Source organism: Globicephala melas, chromosome 5 (assembly GCF_963455315.2).
Source record: "Globicephala melas chromosome 5, mGloMel1.2, whole genome shotgun sequence".
NCBI lineage: Eukaryota > Metazoa > Chordata > Mammalia > Artiodactyla > Delphinidae > Globicephala > Globicephala melas.
The window spans coordinates 31,686,948-31,707,404 of NC_083318.1; the positions used below are offsets into that span (position 1 = coordinate 31,686,948).

Genomic DNA, 20,457 nt, shown 5'->3' on the forward strand with positions numbered 1-20,457 from the left:
GACTTTATTTTTTAGAGGAGTTTTAGATTCACGGTGAAATTGAGCAGAAAGTGCAGAGATTTCCCATACTTCCCCACACACGCATAGCCTCCTCCATCATCAACGTCCCCCATGGAGTGGGTGGTACATATGTTACCATCAGTGAACCTACGTGGACTCATCATAATCACCCAGAGTCCACAGTTTACAGCAGCGTTCACCCTTGCTGGCATACGTTCTATGGGTTTGGACATGGGTATAATGACATGTATCTACTATTAAAGTATTAGAGTAGCTTCGCTGCCCTAAAAATCCGCTATGCTCCACCTAGTCACCTCTCCCTCCTCTCTTTCAACGGATTTTAAGTAGCTGAAATTTGACTGGTGGGTGGAAGTAAAATGTATACCATTTTCCAGAAGTTTACAATTCATAGAACCACCATATGAATATCCCAAGAGTATAGACTGAGATACACACACAGACAGACACACACACACAAAGACACACACACACGATATTTGGTAGTTGACGTATATATACCTTTTAAATGCTTAACAGATTTCATGAAAATGTATGTTTAACAATTACAGGGCATATACATACATATCCACAACCAGAAACTGATTTTCAACTGAGATCCCACTTTCACCAAAAATACTCAACTGTTGGAAGAGACTCAAGAACGAATGTTCTTGAAATGAAAGCCCTAGTCCACACAAAAACTTGTGCACAAATGTTCATTCTGCATTATTCATAACAGCCAAAAATGGAAACAATCCAAACGTCCATCAGCTGATGAATGGATGAACAAAATGTGGTGTATCCCTATCATAAAATATTATTTGGCAATAAAAAGGAATGAAGGAGTGATATATGCTAGAACATGGATGAACCTTGACAACATTAAATAGAAGAAGCCAGTTACAAAAGATCACATATTGCACGATTCCATTTATTTGAAGTGTGCAGAAGAGGCAAGTCCGTACCTCTGAGAGAAGTAGGTATGGAGAAAGTAGGTGAGCATTGCCAAGGGCTGGAGGCAGAAGAGAATCGGTAGTGAATATCAACGTGTATGGGGTTTCTAGTGGCGCAGTGGTGGCGCAGTGGGCTTCCCTGGTGGCGCAGTGGTTAAGAATCCACCTGCCAATGCAGGGGACACGGGTTCGAGCCCTGGTCCGGGAAGATCCCACATGCTGTGGAGCAACTAAGCCCGCGCACCACAACTACTGAGCCCGTGCTCTAGCGCCCACGAGCCACAACTACTGAGCCCATGAGCCACAGCTACTGAAGCCCACACACCTAGAGCCCGTGCTCCACAACAAGATAAGCCACCACAATGAGAAGCCCAGGCACCGCAAAGAGTAGCCCCCGCTCGCCGCAACTAGAGAAAGCCCACGTGCAGCAACGAAGATCCAACGCAGCCAAAAATAAGTAAATTTTTTAAAAAGTGTGTATGGGGTTTCTTTTGGGGATGATATAAATGTTCTAAAATTAGATAGTGTGATGGTGCACAACTCTGTGAATACACTAAAAATCACTGAATTGTACTCTTTAAAAGAGTGAATTTTATGGTATGAATTACATCTCAATAAAGTTGTTATAAAAATTAAAGAACAAGGGAATTCCCTGGCAGTCCAGTGGTTAGGACTTGGTGCTTTCATTGCCGGAGCCCAGGTTCGATTGCTAGCTGGGGAACTAACATCCTGCCAGCCGCTCAGCGTGGCCAAAAATTAAAATTAAAATTAAAAAATGTAAGTATATCTGAAATGCCGGGTAGAGATGAATAGACTTCGACTGGTCAACAATGCTACGTTCCAATAAGGCCCATAATAGGAAGCAACTTAGTTTACATTGCAGACACCATCCAATACTCTCAGTGGGCCATGTTCACTCCTTTGAAAAGACCGCCCCACCCTCAGAGAATGTCTTTCTCATTTCACTTGGGACCTCGTTCCAGCTATGACCTCTCTCTTGACTTCACCCACCACTGCCACTAACCTGACCCTACTTCCAGCCACCAGTGTTTCCCCTGGATTGCCTTAATCTTCTCCCGCGCCGGATTTTCCACAGGAAAATCTGATCTTTCTAAAAATTTACTCTCACTTGAAACCCTTCAGAGGTTCCCCATATTTAAGCTATTTCTGGAACACTGAGGTACTGTTAGAAGAAATTAATGCATATTCATATTCAATCAGGTAGTACATGTGCCTCTTAACATTAAAGGTGCCTAAAAATATGGCCTCAAAGTATCCCCAAACCATGCCTGTCCCTGCCTGTAGGGACACTGGTTGCACTGTTAACACCCACCAATAATCTCATGGGCTAATCTTTGTATCTGCCAACTTGAGCTACTCTATCAAAAGGATCAATTCAATTGCCTATTTATAAGGTCAAGAGTCAAGTTAGCTTAGATAAATACCTGATAAGGTAAGATACCTGATAAAGTAAGAACTGGGCTAAGAAAGAGATGTCTCAAGAAGACACACATCCCGAAGGTCCAATGCTTTTCATGTACCTACACACAGCGGTATGTAGAAACAAGCCCAGAGTGTCAAGTTGGGAGAAGCTGAAACTTAAAGTAGCTCATAAAACAGGGCAACAGTTTATTTCTTAGGTAGCAGGGGTAAGTCAAATTAAAGAAGAGCAGATAGTGGTTCCTGGGCCATAACTTAAGTCTGTGGACATTTATAATTGTTTCTGTCATGGTATTAATGATACTGAAAACATCATCAGCTTATAGTTTTTTTCATCTAGTCAAACTCAAAACGTGTGCTCTTGTTGAAAAGGAGATGGGTAAAGGGGGTGGATGTTAGACTGCAAATTCATGCTCACTACTCCAAACACTCTGTACACATCCTGAAGTAGTTAAGAGAAGACCCATTTAAAAGAGTGTCATGGAAGTTCACGTATTTTAATTTGAAGTATATATACCATGCATCACTTCAGAAAGGAATAAAGTAAATGATACAGCTAAGAAGTAAAATACTCCTGTAAAAGGAGTAACATAGGATCAGAAAGCCAGGTAAATAGAGACCAGGGGTTCTTTTTTTTTTTGGTGGTACGCGGGCCTCTCACTGTTGTGGCCTCTCCCGTTGCAGAGCACAGGCTCCGGACGTGCAGGCTCAGCGGCCATGTCTCATGGGCCTAGCCGCTCTGTGGCATGTGGGATCTTCCCGGACCGGGGCACGAACCCGTGTCCCCTGCATCGGCAGGCGGACTCTCAACCACTGTGCCACCAGGGAAGCCCAGGGGTTCTTGATCACAAGATGCAGAGGGAGGAGTGCGGGTGTGTTTCCTGTGACTGAATATTGTCTCACCCACTCCCAGTAAGGAATCGCCACACTCAGCACCTCTGGGACTCCAGACATGATACAGAACCTCCCTGTGCCTCAGTTTCCTCATCTATAAATAGGGATAACAATAGCACTAACTTCATAGGGTCCTTAAGAGGGGTGAAGGAGTTAATATTTATAAAGACCTTAGAAACAGCACCTGGCATATAGTATGCGTTATCCATATTTGTTAACTAACTAAAATAGAAAGGAAAGAACAGGGGGGATTGAGTGTACTGGTTAAGTTTTACAACATGACGAATACTGGGATACATATTTGGCTCTCAGTTCCTTTGCAGCTAGAGCAAAAAAGAGAAGAGACAAAATTGTCCAAACTCAGAGTATGAGTATCGCCATATCTGCACGTATTAGGAGGATGGGGAATGGGGAACTATGTTTGTTCCCTAGGGGGAAAAAAGCTTTTCTTGACACTTAGCTCTAACATGCTCACTGTGTACAGACACAAGAGGCAGTGAGCAACAGCACAGATCAGGGAGACCATGTCACATGTTAGTTTTTCACCATGACCCTCAATAAATTCTGAAGCATGGCTCTCTGGAGTTTCTTTGGTAGGAAGCCAACGCAATGCAATACAAATAAGCAGCTCTGATGGTCTGGCTCATTTCAGGGACACAACTGCACCAGAAATCCATCCTTTACTTCCATATCCCTCAGCCATGCATCCGATAAGAGCTGAAGAGAAGACAGTTCCAAATCTGTGGAACAAATTCTCTACCATCAGGAGATGGCCAAGATACAGCCACATAAAAACACTAAGTAACCTGATGCGTTGAAAGTGACTTTCCACAGAAGCCTCTGTTTTTAAGTCTAATGGACTTGAGAGTCACCATCTGGCCAAAGAGCAGCCATAATATCTCAGGGGATTGAACAGCTCAAAGAATATTCCTATTTGTCACAGTCATCTCAGGCTCTATCTAACAGTTAAACGTGGAGCATTTCCAAATTACAAAAGCCATTGTGCTGGAGGTACATTTCATTGTAAGTTGGAAAATAGATTAATTTTTATTTTAAAGACTAGTTATTAGAGGGCAAACCTTAGCTAGCAAAGGACCTTTGTTCCTTCAGATATTCCCCTGCTGTACATGGAAGACATGACACAGCTGAACTCCCACGCTATTCCACAAACCCTGGGAATTAGCTGATGTTCCAGTGATTTGTCATCTTGTTTCATTCCATCAGGCAAAGTGTGTTGCTCTTAGGACTGATTATTTAAGAATGTTTCTTCAGATTGAAATCGTGTTCCATCTTAAAGTTGTTAATCAACTGTAGCAATGTATTTTCATTTTAATTCTTGGGGGGGGGTATTACTAAAGCCACCCAAAGAAAGCAGAAATAGATGAATTCACTTGCAGTTTACAGGCACTAAACATAGCACTTGGCAAGGAAGAAGAACCGAGGGTGGCATGTATAATAAATCCCCGTGCATCTCTGGACAAACATCACTTCCTTGAAAAGAAGCCTTTTCTTGACTCTTCCAGATTGGATTAGGGTCCCCTTTACCTGCTTCCACATTGCTCTATACTTTTTCTCCACCATAACTGTTTGCTAATTGTAACTAACTAGTCAACTACTGGTAAAGGTTTACTGGCTCTTTTCTGTCAGACTGTAAACCCCATGAGGGAAGGGACCACATCTGTCAGGTTTATCTTGTTCCTGGCACATAGCTGATATTATTTGTTCACTGAGTAATCCCCGCTTTATGAGATAGCCAGCTGTGCTCCTGAAGACTCCCATGTAAGCCCCTGGCGAGTAAGACAATGAAGTCCTTGAAGTAATCTGATAAAGCGGGGAGGAAGGGAGGAAAGCATTACATATCATGAAACCCACAAGTTTGATGCCTTGAAAATTTTCAGAAGCAGAGTCCTTGGATGTACACATGGCAGGTATGAGTGAGAGAGGGAGGGAGAAATGGGGGAGGAGGGAGGATGGACTAATTTAGGCGGGGGCTTTAAGAGTAAAACTGTATGATGAGAACTCAAATAGTGTCTTCTAATTATAGACTCAAATTTGAAAGGTCACTCTGTACTTCTCTCTGCCTAATACAAGCAGCATTCAAACATCCCAGAAATAGGAGCGCTTTTTTTTTTTTTTTTTTTTAAAGCCCAGAGAGAAAAAGTTGAACAGATTTAAAAAGCCCTGTGTCTCTCAGCCTCTACAGTTTTTCTGTTAGGTCTTCCATGAAGAGACAATTGTCAATCTAGTTCTTTCCTTCAGGACACAAAGTTGTTGTTACATTCGAATTCCTCAACTCTTTAGAGTAAAAGTCACAAGAAATAGTACCACATAGTATCATAACAGTGAAACGTCAATAATTACTTAATTTTAAGAAATGCTTTCAGACCTACTGCAACCAAAGAAAACAATATTTTTATACTTTAACACTGAAAGTGAGAAGGTGTTTTAAACTTACTGGTGAGCAAAGAAACCCGAATCAAAATATTTGTGTTAAAAAAACCCACAAAATTATCAAGCCGCTCTCTAGGACTACTGTAAAATACATTTCTTATATTTTACAAACACCCTAAGAATGTGAACAAGATTTAACTCTGAGCCTCTGACGTTATTAATAACAGTGAAAAACTGGAAATAACTAAGTATCCAACAACAGTGGGATGCTTAAATAAATTGTGATGAATGAATGCAACAGAATACTGAAATACTTCTCTACCATGTTGAGTGGGGAGTGACAAGAGGTTCATGATATATCCATGAGTGCAAAACAGTGATATATGTCTGACCCTATTTATCTTGTTTTTTAGAAGTTGTACATGGGAATTCCCTGGCAGTCCAGTACTGGTTAGGATTCTGCGCTTCCATTGCAGGGGGCATGGGTTCGATCCCTGGTCGGGGAACTAAGATGCCACATGCCGGGCGGCGCTGCAAAAAAAAAGTTGCACACATAAATGTAAATGCTGGAAAGATCACGCAAAATTTTAACAGGTGATAGATTATAGATGACTTAAGGTTTCCCTTTGCGTATTAAGGTTCAAAATTTTCTAAAATAAACATGAGTTGTTACTATAATTTAAAAGTTAAAGAGAAAAGGTGAGTCTTAAACTCCCAAAATAAATTTCCAAATATCAGCTATTATATTAACAGTCTCTTAAAGAAGTTTAGTATTATGATAAGCACAGAGTCTGTTTAAACTAAGGATAAAAATAATAAACCTCATTTTTCATTTTGGTAACTATGTGTGGGGTAGGCAAATAAAAACATTCTGTCTCGGAAACTTAAGAAGTTTTCTTTTTAGCAAGATGCCATTTGTGGTAACATGCCACCAGGTAGCAAAGAGATCAGCCCCTCTAGTTAAATATAGCATAATTATATAGTTCATAAAATTAAAGTAAAATGTACATATTTGCTGTGATTACTACTCTTGCTCAAATAAAATGCTGTCTTTGAAAATAAAAGTGAAACTAGAAGTAAAAATGAAACCAGACATGGATAAATATGAATTAAGAAAGAAACAAACTGCGGGGGGGTGGGGAGGGCAGTGGAGGGGGTGTTATTAGAAGGAGGCTGCCAGACGGAGAGAATTCACCTCTGGTCAGGGAGAAAGGACGTTTGTGGGGAGGCAGAGTAACTCCTCAGGATACAGAAGCATTATAATCAAAACCGCAAGGATTCTGTAGTATAGGTACCTGAGTAGATTAACAGAATGAGCAGACTAGCTACACCTGAGTAATTCAGCCAGCACTAGACTTGCGCTAGCTCTCCAGCTCTTGCTTGGGAAGTCTCCTTTAGATTCCCAAGTTTCTTGCTTCTGTGATCCATTTCCTCTAGTTCTTATTTTTCTCTCTCTTAATCTTTTGTGGTCCTTGCTCTTAACGTTTCTAAGAGATTGATTACTCCAGCCTCCTCACTAGTTATCAGCAGTTTGCTTCTCTTGTTTTAGAACATGAATAATTTGTACTTACTTTAACTCTTACAAAGTTTACCTGGTCTACCTGTGTATCATGACCCATCACAGACATCCTCACCCAACAGGTTTCCAACATTCCTTCTAAGCAATATCAAAGCAAAATACATACTGGCATATTTACATAATCCTCTGTTTCATAAAGCAATGTCTTTCAAGATCTTCTTTTTAAGTCTTGGAGGAAGGATGATGTTCAGAGAACAAAATGTTGAGTCAAGAAAGTAAACTCTCAGGACCACAAAGAGTTATGTGGTGTCCAAATAAAAGAACAATTAAAATACCAGGAATAACTGGAAAGGGGGAAGAAGAAAGAAGTGAAATGAGGGGCACACTAGCAGAAGGTTTTGCAACTGAACCTTGAGCAAAATAAAGGAAAATGAAGCAACGCATCCAAAGCCCAGGGATGATGAACATATTTTGAGGGCAGGGGCCAGTGGTGAGAATCAAGATGTAAACCAGAGCTCCTGCTGGTAGCACCTGCTGGTAGAAACCAGGCTCTACCGGGCTGTCATAAAAATGGATAGCGATGCTGACCAAGTAAGTAAATCAGCTGTGTACTCTTACGTTGAGCTTCTAAGTCATGCATGGTCAGAGGCTATCTCTCAGAGTACACGAAGGAAGAGTCTGAGTAATTATTATGAATGTCATTATTAATGACCATCCTACCCTCTCTCTTGCTATTGAAATCAACCCATGGGCTTTGAATACTTTGGACACCACCTTGATTTCAGAGAAGAGAGATGAGGTTTAGCGCCTTGAGAAAGAAACTCTGAGGTCCTCCCTAACCTCCCTGAAGTGTCTAAAGCTTGCTCTAGAGAAAAGTAAAGAATAATTGCTATTCACCCTTACGGAAAGGTTTACAGACAGTAAATAATCCCGATGTTGGATCACATTTCTAAACAAACAAACAAACAAACAAAAATATGTCAAGGAAACGCAAGCATGCGTATTCTCCCCACTGAGAATACACACGTTCATTTTTCACTCTTTCATGGTACTTTACACTGTAATAATGTATTAGGTGGTGAGTCACTCTCTAATTGAGAGCAGTGGGAAATACGATGAAAACAAGAAAGGAAAGAGGCTTCCTGAGGGACAGAGCATGAGCAAAGAATACTTTAGTATAGTCAGGAGACCTGGTTTTAACCTGGATTCTGACATTGCTAAGTGTGATCTTTAAAAGTCACTTTAACAGATCCAGCATACAGAAAATCAAGTTGAACTCAACAATACAATCAATCCACTGGATCTAACTGACATCTCTAGACTACTTCTATCTTGTAACAGCAGAACACACATTCTTCTCAAACTCACATGAACATTCACCAAGAGAGACCACATTCTGGGCCACAAAACACACCTTAATAAATTTAAAAGGACAGAAATTATACAATGTCTCCTTTCAGATCAAAATGGAATTAAACTAGAAATCAATAATGAAAGCTAGCTGGAAAATCCCAAAATACTTGGAGATTAAATAACACATTTCTAATTAACACATGAGCCAATAAAGAGATCCCAAGGGAAATTTTTAAAATATTTTGAACTAAATAAAAATGAAAATATAACATCAGAATTTATGGATGCAGGGACTTCCCTGGCGGTCCAGTGGTTAAGACTCCATGCTTCCAATGCAGGGGGTGAGGGTTCAATCCCTGGTCAAGGAACTAAGATCCCACATGCCACGTGGCATGGCCAAATTAAAAAAAAAATTATTTTGGACTTCCCTGGTGGTCCAGTGGTTAAGACTGCGCGCTTCCACTGCAGGGTACAGGTTCAATCCCTGGTCGGGGAAGTTCCACATGCCACGTGGTACGGCAAAAAAAAAAAAAATTATGGATGCAGCAAAAGCAGAAGGAAATTTATAGCAATGAATGCACATTTTAGAAAAGAAGATCTAAAATCAATAATCTAAGCTTATACCTTAGGAAACTAGAAAAAGAAGAGCAAATTAAACCCAAAGTAAATAGAAGAAAAGAAATAATACAAAATTAGAGCATAAATCAATGGAATTGAAAACAGGAAATCAAGAGAAAATTAATGAAACCAAAAGCTTGTTATTTGAAAAGATCAATAAAATCAACAGGTCTCTAGGCAGGCTAACTAAGAAAAAAAAAGAACACAAACTTCTAATACCAGAAATAAAAGAGAGTGCTGTAGACCCCACAAACATTAAAAGGATAATAAAGGAATACTATGAACGTATCTATGCCCATCAATTTAATAACCTGGGTGAAATGAACCAATTGCTTCAAAGAGGCAATCTGCCAAAACTCACAAGAAACAAGCCATCTGCATAAGCCTATATCTATTAAATAAATTGAATCAATAATTAATAACCTTGGGAATTCCCTGGCAGTCCAGTGGTTAGGCATAGCCAAAAAAAAAAATTAATAACCTTATAAAATACAAAGCACCAGGCCCAGATGGGTTTACCAGTGAATTCTACCAAGTATTTAAGGAAGAAATCATACCAATCTCTTTCAGAAGACAGAAGTAGAGGGAATACTTCCTAATTCATTTCATTCTATGAGGCCAGCATTACCCTAATACCAAAACCAGACAAAAACAATACTAGGAAACTGTAGACCACTATCTCTCATGAACACAGATGCAAAATCCTCAACAAAATATCAAAAATTGAATCCAACTATGTAAGAAGAGAATTATACACCATGACTAAATGAGATCTATAAAAGGTATGCAAGGCTAATTAAACATCTGAAAATGAATTAATGCAATCCATCACATCAACAGGCTAAAGAAGAAAAATCACATGATCATACCAAGAGATGTAGAAAATGCATTTGACAAAATCCAGCACCCATTCATGATAAAAACTCTCAGTCAACTAGGGAGAGACAGGAACTTTCTCAACTTGATAAAGAACATCTACAAAAAGCCTACAGCTAATATCATATTGTACTAAATGCTGAAAGCTTGAAGCTTTACCACTAAGATCAGGAACAAGGTAGGGATGTGCCCTCTCACCACTGCTTTTTAACATCAAACTGGAAATCCAAGCTCATACCATTAGATAAGAAAAGGAAATAAAAAATATAAAGATTGGGAAGGAAGACATAAAACTATCTTTGTTTCACAGACAACATGATCATCTGTGTAGAAAATCTGAAAGAAATGACCAAAAAAACTCCTAGAACTAATAAGCAATGATAGCAAGGTTGCGGGATACAAGGTTAACATACAAAAGTCAACCACTTTCCTATATACCAGCAATGAACAACTGGAATTTGAAATTTAAAACACAATACTATTTACATTAGCAGCTCTCCCCACAAAATTGAAATACTTAGGTATAAATCTAACAAAATATGTATAAGATCTACATGAGGAAAACTACAAGACTGATTAAAGATATTAAAGAAAAACTGACTAAATGGAGAGATATTCCATGTTCATGAATAGGAAGAGTCAATGTTGTTAAGATGTCAGTTCTTCCCAAATTGAAGCACAGATTCAATGCAATCCCAATCAGAATCCCAGCAAGTTATTTTGTAGATATTGACAAACTGATTCTAAGGTTTATATGGAGGGTTTCCTTGGTGGCACAGTGGTTAAGCATCCACCTGCCAATGCAGGGGACACAGGTTCAATCCCTGGTCCGGGAAGATCCCACATGCCACAAAGCAACTAAGCCCTTGTGCCACAACTACTGAGCCTGTGCTCTAGAGCCGGTGAGCCACAACTACTAAGCCCACATGCTGCCACTACTGGAGCCCGTGCGCCTAGAGCCCATGTTCTGCAACAAGAAAAGCTACTGCAATGAGAAATCCATGCGCTGCAAAGAAGAGTAGCCCCCACTCACCACAGCTAGAGGAAAAGCCTGTGCCCAGCAACAAAGACCCAACTCAGCCAATAAATAAATAATAAATAAAGTTTATATGGAGAGACAGAAGACCCAGAATAGCCAACTCAATTCTGAAGGAGAATAACCCTACCTGACTTCAAGACAATTTAAAGCTAGAGTAATCAAGATAGTCTCATATTGGTGAAAGAATAGACAAAGAAGTCAATGAAATATAATAGAGTACCCAGAAATAGACTCACATAAATAAAGACAATGGATCTTTGACAAAGGAGCAAAGACAGTACCTTGGAGCAAAGATAGTCTTTTCAATAAATGGTACTGGAACAGCTGGTCATTCACATGCAAAAAAATGAATCTAGACATAGACCTTACACCCTTCACAAAAGTTAACTCAAAGTGGATCACAGGCCTAAATGTAAAGCACAAAACTAACTCTTAGAAGATAAGACAGGAGAAAACCAATTGACCTTGGATACGGAGATTACTCTTCCGATACAACAGCAAAAAGCACAATCCTTGAAAGAAATAACTGATAAGCTGGACTTTACAAAAATTAAAACCTTGTGCTCTGTGAAAGGCAATGTCAAGAGAATGAGAAGACAAGCAACAGACTGGGAGAAACTGTTTGCAAAAGAACATATGGTAAAGGACTGTTCTCCAAAATATACCGAAAACTCTTAAAACTCAACAATAAGAAAACAGACAACCCAATAAATGAATGGGTCAAAGACTTGAACATACCTCATCAAAGAAGACAGAGATGGCAAATAAGCATATGAAAAGATGCTTCACATCACATGTCACACAGGAAATGCAAATTAAAACAGCAGTGAGATACCACTACACCTATCAGAATGCCCAAAATCTGGAACACTGACAAAACCAAATGATGGTGAGTACATAGAGCAACAAGAACACTCATTAACTGACGGTCGAAATGCAAAATGGTACAACCACTTTGGAAGACAGTCGGATGGTTTCTTACAAAACTAAATACACTTTTACCGTAGAGTTTAGCAATCGTGCTCCTTGGTATTTACCCAAAGGAGTTAAAAACTTATGTCCACACAAAAACCTGCACACATACAAATATTTATAGCAAGGTTATTCAGAATTGCCAAAAATTGGAAGCAAACAAGATGCCCTTCAATGGGGGGGATGGATACATCATACAATGGAATATTATTCAGTGACAAAAAGTAATGAGCTATCTCAAGCTACAAAAAGACATGGAAGAACTTTAAGTGCAAATTGCTAAGTAAAAGAGCCCATCTGAAAAGGCTACATACTATATGATTCCAACTACATGGCACTCTGGAAAAGGCAAAACTACAGAGACAATAAAAAGATCAGTGGTTGCCAGGGGATTTTTAGGGTGGTGAAACTATTCTATATGATACTGTAAATGATGGCTATGCTCAGCTCAGTGCTCTTTGGTGACCTAAGTGGGTGGGACTCGGGGTGGGGGGGAGATCCAGGAGGGAGGGGATATATGTATACATATAGCTGATTCACTCTGTTGTACAGCAGAAACTAACACAACATTATAAAGCAACTATACCCCAATTAAAAAAAAAACCCTAAAGAATGTACAAGAGTGAACCCTAATGTGAACTATGGACTTTAGTTAATAATAGTGTATCATGCTGTATAAAAAAAAGAAAGAAAATAAAATTCAAAAAAAAATAGTGTATCAACACTAACTCATCAGTTGTAACAAATGTACCCCATTAATGCAAGATGTTAATGATAGAGGAAACTGGGGGAGGAGGGGACATATATGAGAACTCAGTACTTTCTGCTCAATTTTTCTGTAAACCTAAAACTGCTCCAAAAAATAAAGCTTATTAATTTCCAAAAAATCACTTCTCAGAATTAGCTATAAACTCATTCATTTTAAAGATATTTTTAAGAGAGCAATAATTTTTTTCAAAAATAAAAACAAGAAATACTCCAAATATTGTGATTTAACCTGTAAAGCAACACTCAAAAATTAATGGCAAAATAGCCTCCAGTTATGTCCTTTAAGGACAATGACAATTTGCTCAAACACCAACCACTAACCTAAAACTGCCTTGTAATTCAAAAGCACTTAAGTCTTTTAAATACAGAGAACTTTCTAAATACTGCTTAATGTTGATGAAGCAACCTTCGTGGTCAGGGCAGCGCTCCATTTCATAACTCTGCCGCCACAGGTTTTCATACTCTATGTACATATTCATTCCAACAGACATGAAGATGATGCTTCGTGTACCACATGGCAGGGCACACCTTATCCTGCTGAAATTAAAGACTTCATTCAGGGCGCAACATAAGCACATACATATAAGGAGGGGGCCCAGCACAAATATGTAATGTGCCATTTGCAAACCTGTACCCTGATGAAACTACACCTAAGAGAAGACTTGCTTTCCTTCCAAAATGACATTTTTACCACATCCCTTAAGCACATTCTCCTAGCCAAAGATGCACTTTAATAGAGCTCCCTAAGTGAAGAGTTCCCAAACTGCTTGCCTCAAGGAAGGAACCTTGCTACCAAGAGCCTTGTTACCAGCTAAGAAGATGCAGGTAACGTGAGACACATCTGGCAGTAAGACAGAAATCTGACCACAGAAATAACAGCCAGGTCCCAAAAGATATTTTTTCAGCTATTTGCAAAATTCCATGTAAGTTTTTATACTGTGATTTTAAACTAAAACATTTCAACTTCAAACAGCCTTCTTAAGTCTTCTGTGAATTACAGTTCAGAATTACACATGGAACCGCGTGCAGGTGACCTAGGTGGTCACCCTGAGCACCTGTTGTAAAGCAGCACCCCCCGAGTGGTAATTTTACTCTTCAGTCCTACCTCAAAGGGTGTGGGATCTTTGGACCTTTTCCTGTGTAGGCAGCCTTAGGATGGAGGTAGACCCTAAGGACGCTAGACCTCAGAGCTCCACCTCTAATTTCCTGTTGCAGTCACACCCTCTGCTCATTCTACTTCTCACTGACAACCATGTCCCTGGCAACTCACAGGTGATGACAACTGTTTCCATGGCAACTCATGGCTGACACCACAGTACTTCCACTACTTCCCTTTTCAGACACAATATTTAGAAACTATTAGTAACACTTGTGGTTTATAAACAAACAATAATAAAGCTGGCTCATCAGACAACTATATTTGTTAAACTGGTTGTATTTAAAGAGTCAAATCCAAATTCTCACTAGAATATAATCAAATTTATTCATTTAAATGAATAAAAATGTGTTTGAGGACAAGTGATTCAAAAAAAGCATTTTGTCAATATTTCCTTCTTTTTAAGATTCATGTTGAAAGGGATCAAAGGATTCTTAGAATTCAAAAATAGCTAATTAATTACTTGTATGAAAAAGTGAGTATGTACCCAATCTTAAGATTATTTTTACAAATAGCACTTTAGAATCTAGGTTCAAGTACATCGTTTAAAACAGAAGAATTCACCCTCATTTTCTTTAATGATGATGGTAGAGTAGGGCAGGGGCTCAAGTGGTTGGCAAATGGGGCAAAAAGAACAGAAATGAAACTTAGGGTCTAACACCATATATTACCTTTAGTATTCTGTCTTCTCTACTAAACCATTTAGAAAGAACTTTTGCAAATTATATCCTTCTGGCTGTTGTCTCACAATTTTCCTGCTCCTTGCTCACCTACTAAAGGCAATTGACTTGTCAAGAAGGAGAACAAAACAAAAAAAAGATTAAAAGGGGTCGGCGGGGGTGGGGGGGTGGGGGAGTAGGCTTAGATTACACCACTGGATAAAGAACCTTTAAAAAAAATTAAGATCTATATGTGACTAGTGGTCAATGGAGAAACAGTAAAAGGAAGAAATCACTGCAAAATGTATGTCTGTTTGACAGACTGAGCCGACCTCCAAAATTCACTGAGGCACAACTGGAAATTACAAGACGAACGTTCATTAAGACAGGTACACTTTACTCCAGTTTCCAAGACTGTTTGCCAGATAAGTAGACGTAGCTTGAGCTAAATTTCTCTCACATACACCCTAACACAGAGAAACAGAGACACAGAAAACGCTCCAGAATATAGCTTCCTTCTCCTAATTTCAAATATATTTCTCTACCTTCCTCCCAACCTAATATATATAACATGAATTATCTTTGATAAACCCATGTCCTTTAGACATGTATAATCTCACCCTAAAAAAAAAAGAATCTCACTGATAAAGAACAGTTATATCACCCCCTTAATTCCTTTCTCTGAAAAAGGTTATTAGTATTCTATATCTTTAGTTCACTTTTCTCAAGTCCTATAAAGTTTTCTTTGTAGACCAGTGTCGTGCTGCCTCTGAAACACAGAAGCAATTATTAATCAAATTTTTCCTTTTTGTCCCTATTAGCAACAGCACCCTTGTCATGATCATCATCATGTTCCAGAAAAGTATTAGAAGAGCCTGCCAAATTAAGTCTTTCTAAGATTTCAACTTTGTGCACAGGCAAATCTTCAGGCTCTACAATAAAACCTGAAGTCCTCCTCTTGACAATCACCACCTTCCTGAATCTTCTCCTTACCCAGAGTGGCCTGGAAATGGCACTAAACTGGCTTAGAGAGACTGATTAATAACTTCCTAGTAATCTTAGTTTCTTCATCTAAATAAAAAATTAGTCTAACTAGACCACTGAAGGATTGTTTTTCATGCTCTACTTCCAACATTTTTATTCCACCTTTCTCAACCTCATGGAAGATTTTTTTTTTTTAAGTCATGTTAAGTGGCATCTATTATTACTAGATGATGGTTCCCTGACTCAAGGAACTTAAAATCCAGTTGAGGATCCAAGGATGCTATGTTAAACCTAATAAAAGTTTATTTCTGACTGCCCCCAAAATGAGGTCCACAGACAGTAACTGATTGAGTGTGCATTCTCAGTGGTGAAAATGAGTGCTCTAAGAGTGGAAAAATAGTTTGCGGTCCTCCAAAGGGCATTAAAATTACTCAGGGGGAAGGGAGTGGTTAGAAAAAACCTGTCGAAAGAGGCAATAATGAAAGCAAAAGGTGGAGAAACACTGAGAGAGGAACCCAGACAGAACTTTAATGCTCCTTCCTCAAAGGGGTCCTTTCCTAACCACTGTCTAAAGTAAGTCTCTCCTCTTATTCTCTCTCAGCACTGCTGATCCACTTTCATAATTTTTAATTATATTCTTGTTTCCTTGTTTTGCCTGGGTGTCTCCCACACTGGGTGACAGGCTTCACGAGATGATGGACCATGTCTGTTTGTTTATAGGAGTTCACCTTGTCTGGCACAAAACAGGTGCTTGCTGGTTCCTGCCAAGCCTTTCCCCTTAACCAACTTTTATTCTCCTGACATACTGAAGGACGTGTCAGAACCCTTTTCCAGACATTACTGCAAGAGATGGTCTCCAATGCTCCTAATTCACTCTTACTTTCTTTTAAAACCACTTCAAGGTCCCCTTGGCCACAGAGCATAACCTGCCAGAAATTTTCCCAAGGATCTTTGATCAACTATAAAAACTTTAGTATGATTTTCAGAGTTTTTACAATAATAAACCTGATATTAAGAGAAAAGAATTAGGCAAGGAATGTGCATATATTTTAAATGCAAGAATGAATATCAAAATAGCACTTTTTATTCTTCAAGGTATCTAAGATTTTAAAAGACCTTTCATTTCTTACTCCACAGCTGTTGTTCTGCTTCCGGGTGTATCAATAATGGAACTACTAACAGACAAGGCAATAGAACAGTCTAGGACATACACCCATTCCACATGCAGACGGGGAAATTCTAACGTGAACAAGAGGTGACACGTGTATTGGGCAGATGGAAATAAAACTTGACGTACAGGAAGTCATTTCAAATCAGAACAGCTGGGACTTCTCTGGTGGCGCAGCGGTTAAGAATCCACCTGCCAACGCAGGGACACGGGTTCGAGCCCTGGTCGGGGAAGATCCCACATGCCGCGGAGCAACTTGGCCCCATGCGGCACAACTACTGAGCCGGCACAACTACTGATCCTGCGCTCTAGAGCCTGCGAGCCACAACTGCTGAAGCCTGCGCGCCTAGAGCCCGTGCTCCACAACAAGAGAAGCCACGGCAGTGAGAAGCCTGCGCACCGCAATGAAGAGTAGCCCCTGCTCGCTGCAACTAGAGAAAGCCCGCGCAGAGCATCAAAGACCCAATGCACCAAAATTTTTTAAATAAATAAATTTATTTAAAAAAAAAAAAGAATCAGAACAGCTGCCGTTAGGATGATATCGCCCCCTGAAAATAGATCCTGCCCACCTAGGAGTCAGGTCAGGCGTTATCACAGTCAAAATTATCTTCGTGAAAATATTACGTGAGGAAATCAGGAAGATGAGCAAGTCTTTTGATTTGCTTAGAACAACAACAAATATATATCTTTCCACAGTATCAAGATATTTGGCAAGTTCTCAATTATAAGTTTAGTTGGAAAAAGTAAAAACACAGATATACTTGTGTGTGTGTATGTATGCATGTATGTATATAATCCACATGTATATCCATATATATCTATATCTATCTATCGAAGTTATATGGACTAAAACCAAAAAATATATAAGATACTTCATTCCCTCAGTTTTCTATTGAATGTGGTCTTTAATTAGGGTGACCATATAATTTAACACCCTAACCAGGCCAGTTTTGAGTCAAAGAGAGACTTACTAATAATTAAACCAGGACAATATGTATACACTGGGACTGTCCTGGGCAAATCAGGACACATCATCACCTTAATTATAATAGAGTTCATGGAAAATTGTAAGATTTCATGAAATACAAATCAGATGAACAATTTAAAAATGTGTCTCCTTTAGTAAAGTTTTTAAAGAAAAAAAAGGTTTTAAGAAATGAATTCGTAAAGGCTAAAGTCCACAAAAGATTTTGTCCATATGAAGCAACATCCTACTAAACAAAGGATATAAATTAAAGAATGAATAGTAAAGTATTAACATAAGGAGTTAATCTCTAATACGACCAGAAGCTTAAATTAATATTTTCTTTAATTAAGAGAGCCAATCCTTTCTAAAAACATAAACCAACCCCGTATAGATATTTCTGCGCCATAGCCTCTAGTACCACTTAGTTATTGCTGTTACTAGGAGACATTTGCACAAAAACAAGATTTATATCCTTCCTTGCTTTTACTCTTCCACCTAAAAGAACAGTCCTCCATTATTAGCAATACACTTAATATCTCCACAGCAACTAGTATAATTGGGGTGTTGCAACAGGAGGATAATGAAGTGCAAAACAAAGTGATAGAAGTAGCATAGAAGAAAAAACCACTTCCTCACAGCCTTGATGGGAAAATAACTACCACAAAGAAAGAAGGAAACTTGCTAAAAAGAACCCTTTGGGGGTGGCTTTACGCAGTCGCTACTAGGGCTTTAAGATACTCAAGCATCGGGCTTCCCTGGTGGCGCAGTGGTTGAGAGTCCGCCTGCCGATGCAGGGGACACGGATTCGTGCCCCGGTCCGGGAAGATCCCACATGCCGCGGAGCAGCTGGGCCCGTGAGCTATGGCCGCTGAGCCTGCGCATCCGGAGCCTGTGCTCCGCAATGGGAGAGGTCACAGCAGTGAGAGGCCACAACAGTGAGAGGCCCGCGTACCACAAAAAATAAAAAAGATACTCAAGTATCCAACGAGGCAAATAAAGGTTTCCAAAATGGTGAATCCTATGGAGCAAGCGCAGATGACTTCACCCAAAGAACTCTGAGGTGGGGAAGAGATGAGGTTCCTGAAATAGATAAGAAGTGATTTCCACAGGTTTTCACATGTGGCTCCCAAGAAGGTACAGGGAACAAGGTACAGGTAAATGTCTAAGAGGGCATCAGAGCTTTGTAACCCTCCCAAACCAAACCCTGGCAACTGGTGAGGTGTGTATGGGGGAGTGGGGGAAGTGGAGGGAGGGAGGGGGGGAGGGAGGGGAGGGCAATCCTGGGCAAAATATATCCAGCCCAGGCCCGACAGTGGCTACAGAAGGCAGAGGGCAGCAGTCTGAGTATCAGGAAACCTGGGCTCTTCATTGGCTTCTGCCTGACACAACACAGGCGTAAATAATGCAAGCAAAAAAGCAGTTTTTAAGAATACCCATGGGGCGGGGCGCGGGGTGGTGGGACGAATTGGGAGATTGGGATTGACATATATATACACTAATATGTATAAAATAGATAACTAATAAGAACCTATGTAAAAAAATAAGTAAATAAAATTTAAAAATAAAAGACATGATTTAAAAACAAAAAAAAAAGAATACTGGGCTTCCCTGGTGGCGTAGTGGTTGAGAATCTGCCTCCTAATGCAGGGGACACGGGTTCGAGCCCTGGTCTGGGAGGATCCCACATGCTGCGGGGCAACTAGGCCCGTGAGCCACAACTACTGAGCCTGTGCGTCTGGAGCCTGTGCTCCGCAACAAGAGAGGCCGCGATAGTGAGAGGCCCGCGCACCGCGATGAAGAGTAGCCCCAGCTTGCCACAACTAGAGATAGCCCTCGCACAGAAACGAAGACCCAACACAGCAAAAATAAATTAATAAATTAATAAACTCCTACCTCCAACATCTTGTTTAAAAAAAAAAAGAATACCCATTAATTTAGAAAACGTGTTCAGGGACTTTCCTGGTGGCGCAGCGGTTAAGAATCTGCCTGCCAAGGCAGGGTACACGGGTTCGAGCCCTGGTCCTGAAAGATCCCACATGCTGCGGAGCAACTAAGCACGTGCGCCACAACTACTGAGCCTGCGCTCTAGAGCCCGCGAGCCACAACTGCGGAGCCTGCGTGCCACAACTATTGAAGCCTGCTCTCCTAGAGCCCGTGCTCTGCAACAAGAGAAGCCACCGCAGTAAGAAGCCCGCACACTGCAACGAAGAGTAGCCCCTGCTCGCCGCAACTAGAGAAAGCCCGCACGCAGCAATGAAGACCCAATGCAGCCAAAAATAAATAAATTTATTTAAATATATATATATATACTAAAAGAAAACATGTGTTGAGTGCCTACATCATGCTAGGAAATAACAACAACAACAAAAATGTATAAATTTTGCTCCGGAGGAGCTTAGGCTGGAAGAAACATAGTTTCAGCAGAAAAATCATATTACAGTATGGTAGTCCAGTGACAAGAGAAAAGCCTAACTATTCTGGAACAAAGAGGGGACACCTAGCCTATGGGGGTGAACTGGAGAAGGAAGAGAGTGAGGAAAGCTCCCTGCAGGAGATGCTGGAGGTCATTTGTGCTTTAAATCACTCCTCTAAAAGGTTCAACAAGATCACCATGTAAAGGAATCCTCCACATTGTAAAACCCAATGAGCACTGTGTTCTCATCTTACTCAACTCCTCGAGAACTTACAACAGAACTGATT

The 20,457-nt window shown here is 40.0% G+C and overlaps 1 protein-coding gene across 4 annotated transcripts in view; it reads right to left on the bottom strand.

The window, feature by feature from the left end:
• The window catches only part of SGMS2 (sphingomyelin synthase 2), a 114,946-nt gene that overhangs the window by 78,836 nt on the left and 15,653 nt on the right, over positions 1 to 20,457 (bottom strand). The window lies entirely within an intron of this gene.